Genomic DNA, 7,874 nt, shown 5'->3' with positions numbered 1-7,874 from the left:
AGGCCCCACTGTGGATTAGGGGTACTTCTGAGGTACCAGCACGTTCCATGTATGCTCGATCAGATTTGGATCTGGGCAATTTGGAGGCTAGGTCAAGCGAGGTTTGCAGTGTGGCATGGTGCATGGTGTTTGGGTGGGTGAAGTGCATCAGGTAGCACACTCGAGAACAAGAACGCCTCTGAACGTTCTTGAGTCTCGCGCAAGTTGCCATGTATACACAGCACGCCTGCAGGCTAACTGACCACGGTGAGAAATTATGCTATAAAAGTGGAGTAAATTATGTCTTTTCACGTCAATTTTGCATGCCGCGGCTTCAGGGCACTTGGATTACGACGGACAAGCCGTTCTGATGTTTTTGAAATGCATTAGAAGAGTAATACATTTTCAAAATGATTTTGTGTATGGAAAAATCCGGCTAGCTGTCATCCTCCGATACCCTGAACGAGTTTTGTGGATTAAAAAAACTACACTGGAATTCTTGTCGGCATGAGGGTGAGTAAGTACTGTCTGTATTTTCATTCTAAAGTGGTCATTTCCTTTAAGGCTCTTCATGGCTCCAGATCACATTACAGACCTGTTAGTCCCTTATGAACCTCTGCATAGTTTCAGATCCTCGGGAAGAGGTCTTCTGCTTGTCCCAGAATCCAGACTGAAGACTAAAGGGGACAGAGCTTTTGAAATCAGGCCCCGAGGCTATGGAATGACCTGCCCGAGGATATAAGGCTGTCTGAGTCACTGGCTTTATTTAAGTCTCCTAAAAACACACTTCTATCGGAAAGCATATCCTGACTTTATCTGAGCTGTCTGTCTATTTTATTGCCTTTATTTCTCATTTATTATCTTGATTTTAGCCTTCCTTGTTTTATCTTTTACTTAGATGACATTTTGTAACATGTACTTTGCTTTGTTCTGGGATCAGAATGGGAATGGGAATCGGTATTCGTGGATACTTACTAAGATATCTTCATCAGGAGAGAAAAAGTCAGCTGGATGCATCCCTGATTGTATATTTTCCAAGTCTAGAGGTGATTTGGAAACACATGATTTAAATATCCGTGTTACTCAGACGTTATCCACCTGACTAATCCTCTGATTCAGCCGCATGCCTACCTTACATCCACACACTGTGATGATCTTAAGCTGTAGAGTAATACAACCTCTATCGGTACGCACCACATTGATCCTCGAATGCAGCCAAGGAGCTGATACGTGAAAGAGAACCGGATTCTGTAATATGTTTGACACAAATACATGCTCACTCACTAACCACTGCATTTATATGAATCTCTGTGATGATGTTATTTGTATCAGAGGAGAAAAATGCGCATGCTGCTGTTTACTGCCGAGGCACTGTCAGGTAAACTACCTGCTTATACCTCCAGCCTTCTGTCCTTTCATACCACAATTATTGCTCTCATTCTTCAAATCGTATTCTTTAAATGTCCCGAGGGTGCACTCAGGGCTTTCTCTTCTTATGCACCCTGGGCATAAAATGAACTTCAGAATGTTGTCACCTTAGAGGCATTTCCTTTCCCTGAACATTTTTAAAGGTCTTTTAAAAACTGCCATGAGTGAAACATGTTGCTGCTTCGTGTTGTCCTTGACCTTGGTGGACTGTGTATGGACGTCACTGGTATAGCTTGTATATCCCTTTTCTTCAACACATTGTCACTCCGACCTCGTCACATATTGATGTTTGGTTTCCACGTCCACATATGACGTGCAAGCTACGTGCATTGGTTGTTCATGTTCTGGGACGCCGTGTCAAGTTCTGCCTGTTATATGCATTGTCATCTTTAAAGATACACTTCTGTTTTCACAGGAAATTTAATGTTTACATACAGTCGCTTTAAAAACAAATAATGTACTACGTCGGTACAACACTGTGAATTGACTTCTTTTTTTTCCTTCAACAACAAACACATGGTTGGGTTCAAAGAAAAAAAGAACAGGGTTTGGCTTTACAATACTATGGGACATGAACACCGCTCTCTTTGGTGAAAGTCAGTGTTTGTTGGACCCATTCACCACCCGCCGCACTTTCGCCGCCTTAACTTTCGTCCTTGTACCACCACGTTTACCCATTACACCGCCAGGTGCCGTTAAACTATCACGGCAACAGGTTGCATATCATGCCGAAGTTAAAGGACGGCTTTATTTGTCAGTGTCTGACGCCACAAGTCACTGCCCAAGGGTTGGATTTCGATGACTTCGGAGTGTAACCACTGGTTACAACCAAGGTCTGCAGAAGACCATCTCTGAACCAACAACACGTCCAACCTTGACGCAGATGGGCTACAGCAGCAGAAGACCACACCAGGTGCCACTCCTGTCAGCTAACAACAGGAAACTGAGGCTACACTTCACACAGGCTCACCAAAACTGGACAATAGAAGATTGGAAAAACGTTGCCTGGTCTGATGAGTCTGGATTTCTGCTGCCACATTCAGATGGTAGGGTCAGAATTTGGTGTAATGGATCCATCCTGCCTTGTATCAACGGTTCAGGCTGCTGCTGGTGGTGTAATGGTGTGGGGGAGATTTTCTTAGTACCAACTGAGCATGGTTTAAACACCACAGCCTACCTGAGTATTGTTGCTGACCGTGTCCATCCCTTTATGACCACAGTGTACCCATCTTCTGATGGCTACTTCCAGCAGGATAACGCACCATGTCACAAAGCTCACATCATCTCCAACATGACAATGAGTTCACTGTACTCCAATGGCCTCCACAGTCACCAGATCTCAGTCCAATAGAGCACATTTGGGATGTGGTGGAACGGGAGATTCTCATCATGGATGTGCAGCCGACAAATCTGCAGCAACTGTGTGATGTCATCATGTCAATATGGACCAACATCTCTGAGGAATGTTTGTGACACCAAGAATTAAGGCAAGACCTGGAAGAACACACCTTGTATCTCAGTGGGACGTTCCTGGCTTAATAAAGGATAAACAAATTTAAAAGTTACATTTCAAAGTGGAGTGTAAAGTAAAACTACAGGTTATGGGAGCATGTGTTTAGTCTTACTACAGCGTACTGCTTTACCATTATCATATTGTTGCTGGGTGAGTCAGTGCTGTTTAAGCTCACACTGTCAGGCTGCATTTTCTCCAGACTGCAGTCAGAGAGACAAATTTCCTTCAGTTATTTTGCTCCAGCGACAGCCGGTTACATCATGTCTATAGTAAATGTGCTTGTTGTATTATGAGGCAAAGTCAAGGCTCCTTCACAAAGGCAACTTCTTCTGTACAAACTCCAAAGATCATGAGAACACCTCTAACTCCACCTACTGGTCTGTGTTTTCGCCTCAACCCCAGACATCAGCCTCTGACTGATGGAGAGCACAGAGACTGTGTGAGGGAATATTCATCAGCAGACTGACAGGGATTGTTTTTTTTTTTGGACAAACTACAGCTGATTATTCTAAAATGGACTCAAAATGACTATGACCTTCCTCGCTAAGAATAAGGCTTTTAATTTGCACCCAGTGTAATGTGATTTGTTGTCAGTTGGCTCCCGCCGAACCCACCCACCCACGCACAAGACACTTTATTACAGCCTCACTAACTCTTCTGTGAACTGCCCCTCACTTATCGCATCACCTCTTCTGCTTGTTCTGCTGCTGCTATAGATACTGGAACAGCAGTTTAATGCTGATTATACGTAGTTTGCACATCAGTCTGTTCAGTATCACAGTTTTAAGCCTTCTGCTGTCCAGTTTGTTCACAGACTGTCCTGTATTTAGTGTGTTTACTGTTTAATGTACTGTCTTGTTTCTCTATGTTGCATTGAAGACATAAGATAAGAGAGGATAAGATAAGACCTTCTCCTCAGGAGAGAAATTAGCTTTTACACTTCGGAAGCAGAAGAAACATACGGAAGTCCTGAGAGGCAAAAGAGAAAAAAAAATTCTGATAATCCATTTTCAAAGTCTGGTCTAAATTGTTTTCTCTCCTGTGTGTATGACTTCGTCACATATCGACATTTGGTCATGGACTTTCCACGTCCAGATATGACATTAGAGGTACCCTGGGTGCGTTGGTTGTTGACGTTCTGGGACGGCATGTCAAGTTCTGCCTGTTACATGCATTGTCTTCTTTCAAAATACACTTCAGTATTCACAGTAAATTTAATGTTTACATCCAGTCTCTTTCAAAATAAAAGCACTGCGTCGGTACAACACTGCGAATTGGCGTTTTCTTTTTCCAAACACGTGGTTAGGTTTAGGAAAAAAGAACAGGGTTTTGCTTTAGAATCTTACGAGATGCGATCACCGCTCTCTCAGGTGGAAGTTGGTGTTTGTTGGACCCATCCACCACCCATACCACCAACCTTGTCGGAGTTTTGGCACCATAACTTTCGTTCTCGCTATTTAACTATAATGGCGACTGGCCGCATATTACGCCAGAGTTAAAGGACGCCTTTTTCGTCAGTATCTGATGCCACAAGACACTGCCCAAGTGCCAAATTTTGACTACTTCGCAATGAGACCAGGTTGGGTTTTTTTTTGCCAGGATAATGTTTCTACGTTCCTTTTTTTTCATCTGTAAAAAAAACAGGTGGAATATGTTTTGCCAGGTATAAAAAAAGACATGACAGTAATGTTACCTAACTTGCTAACACACAATATGTAACTTGTGTTTCGAGTGAATGGAGAACTTAGAGCTCACCTGGAAGAAAGCATGAATGCTCTGAGTCCTAATTAGAACATAGGGTTGTAGTGCACTTCAGCTCCTTGTGGCCAAAATGAGTACTACAACACCAAATACTTCTACACATCCAGACCAAAAAAAAAAAAAAAACACCACAAGTTTTTTCGCAGACGAGAAAAACCCAAACCTAAAGCAATTCTTTGTTTTCACAGATGAAAAAAAAGAGGAACTTAAATAGAGAGGAACTTTAAAAACCTTTTATTTTCACCTGCCATAAACACAGGAGAAATAAAAGCCTGATCCGTTGATACAAGGCAGGATGGATCCATGCTTTCATGTTGTTTACACCAAATTCTGACCCTACCATTTGAATGTGGCAGCAGAAATCCAGACTCATCAGACCAGGCAACCTTTTTCCAATCTTCTATTGTCCAGTTTTGGTGAGCCTGTGTGAACTGTAGCCTCAGTTTCCTGTTGTTAGCTGACAGGAGTGGCACCTGATGAGATGAATCCAGGTAAAAGTCATTATCACTTCTGCAGCAATACAGATTAGGACTAAATCAAACCATCAAAATGCAAATACAGAGCATCTTAATTAAAGTTTTATAGCACTGAGACAAATGAGATATGGCTGCAGCTGAGATGTCGCCAAGCATCCTTTGTTTTGGTAATTTTTCATCTTATTACTGTCAGAGACTTTAATCACAGCAGTTTGTGATTTTACCTTCTGTCATCAGATATTTAGCAGACAGTGTGATCGACTGCACTGCTACAAAGAGGCTGTGAAGATTATTTCAGCCTTTATAGGTAACTGACCAAATACAGGAGTATTTGTATTGTTGTCATTGTTTTTTATTTATTCATTTCAAATGCTTCTCCATATTTCCAGTACTTTGTGGTTTTATCTGTCTTGGATGGCTGTTAATATGTTTGCCAAACAATGCCAAATAAATTTAAATATAATATGATATATGTGTAGCCTACATTAGAAAACTTTTTGTGCATTAAACGCATGCGCAGTGTAAAGTTGGTGGAATAACAGATATAGCTTCTGGTACAGACTTTCAAAATAATACAATAATTTCATTAAATAAAAATGACAAAAAGGCCCAAATGCTGATAGCTAACAAATAGATATTTAAAATGACAGAAATTACTGTCCAAAATGGAAAAACCCTTATGTTTTTGAACCACACTGACTGTCTGGATGAACAAGGTCTTTCGTTAACCATCACGAATCGTTTGTTGAAGGGGTCAAAAACATAGTTACTACAAGAGTAAAAGTAAAATTCATTCAAAGAAACAAGATATATTAGAGACTTAAGAGGTAACAGAGAGAGTTAAGATTGATGTCCATGTCAGGGACACAATGAGGATACAGACAAAATTGAGGACGGACAAATAGTAACTAGCTGAGAAACCAAGTTAGGCAGCTTTTTAGATTCAATATCAACTCAGAGAGAATGTTGTATGTTGGACAGCATACTGAGTCAATGCTCTGATTTTACTGTATAGGCTACATAATAAGATCAACTTGTGATGTGGACATAGGTCAGTGGTTCCCAAACTTTTTGTGGCTTGTGACTCCTTCAAATGAAGCAGTACCAGATGAGGCCGCTCCTCCTCTAATTTTAAGAGACAAGAGGAACATCGAAATATGAAAATATAGTAGCTTGTGAAATAAAGAAACTGCCAAATTTCAGAATCATTCACTAAAAAATATCTCTGCAATGGAAAAAAAAGAGAAGCTGTTATTGAAATTCTGATTAAAAAGCTTCAACAGCTACACCTGCAGGGAAGCAAGATGGGAAAAGGCAGTCTGGGTGATGTGGAGGTTAATTGATAACTCTAAATTGTCCGTAGGTGTGAATGTGAGTGTGAATGGTTGTCTGTCTCTATGTGTCAGCCCTGGTGACCTGTCCAGGGTGTACCCTGCCTCTCACCCAGTGTCAGCTGGGATAGGCCCCAGCACCCCACGACCCATAACAGGATAAGCGGGTATGGAACATGAATGAATGAATTAATAGTGCTAAAACAACTTAAAAATTGGCTGAATAATCTGGTTGAAAGTCTGAACTTTGTATTAAAAAAATAGTGAAAGCTCTCTGAGGCTGCTCTCACCCTTTAAGGGCACAAATGGTTCAGTCCACCTGTGCCCTAACATCCGTCTGTGAATGCAGCCAGAGCCGAGTGAGTGACTACTAATGCTGCTGGACTGGAGCACCAACGTACACTATTATGTCTTTTCCCAATAAAGGAAGCTCAAAGCAAGCAAAGCAAACTGATTATTTTTTTAATTCAAAAGGTTCTCAAGAGATACGTGGCTCAGGAGAAGAAAGTTGGGGGGCCCTCAGCGACTGCTCATACATAGGGCCCAGAATTTGGTGCTACGCCTCTGATGGGGTTTTTAAGAAATCTTATTTGTCTTACTCGTGACTGATTACGGTAACATAATGAATATACATGCAACCTCCTCCATTTTACATAGTATGATTCAGTACATCATGCATCTCTGTTTTGTAACAAATACAAAGTCACTTACTCATCACTGTATTCTTTATGATTTGATGGGTTGGACGTCACTGACCACTCACAGACAACAGCACTGGTATATGTTTATCTATAAGGCAATATTGGGCAAACATCCGGCCGACCTCTGCACCCTTCTGTTTGTCAGCTCTTGTAGTTACCAGCTACTCTCCTCCAAGTGGTTGCTTTTTAATGAACTCAGGGTTTTATCAGATCTGGGGAAAACTGCATTCTCCTACTCTGCACCTTGGACATGGAACAATCTCCAAAATGATCTGAAACTAGAAACACTTTTATCCATTGATGAATTCAAGAAGAATGTGGTGACAGAGACATGCTTCTTTTTCTTGATAGTTGTTGTTTCATGGTGGGTTTTTGTATTATATGTAGTGTTTGTTGCATTTTAAATGTGTTTTGATTGGCTGCTACCTTGGCCAGGTCTATTTTGTAAAATAAATGTTCAATCTCAATGGGACTTCCTGGTTAAATAAAGGTTAATTAATTTAAATTTGTAAATTTAATTTAAAAATTAAACTGTAAGCCATTGTTGAACTGCTTTATTTTTCATTTTCCATAAGAAAGTACAGATAAGTTGCTAGCTAATGTAAAATAACATGATGCCATGGGTTGGATTTTCGTTAGTGGCCGTTTTGGTAAGGAACCGGAACCAGGGCGAGTGAGACAGGAT

Source organism: Epinephelus moara, chromosome 23 (assembly GCF_006386435.1).
Source record: "Epinephelus moara isolate mb chromosome 23, YSFRI_EMoa_1.0, whole genome shotgun sequence".
Taxonomy (NCBI): Eukaryota; Metazoa; Chordata; class Actinopteri; order Perciformes; family Serranidae; genus Epinephelus; species Epinephelus moara.
The sequence above is the reverse complement of the archived record's forward strand: the minus strand, read 5'-3'. Positions refer to the sequence as shown.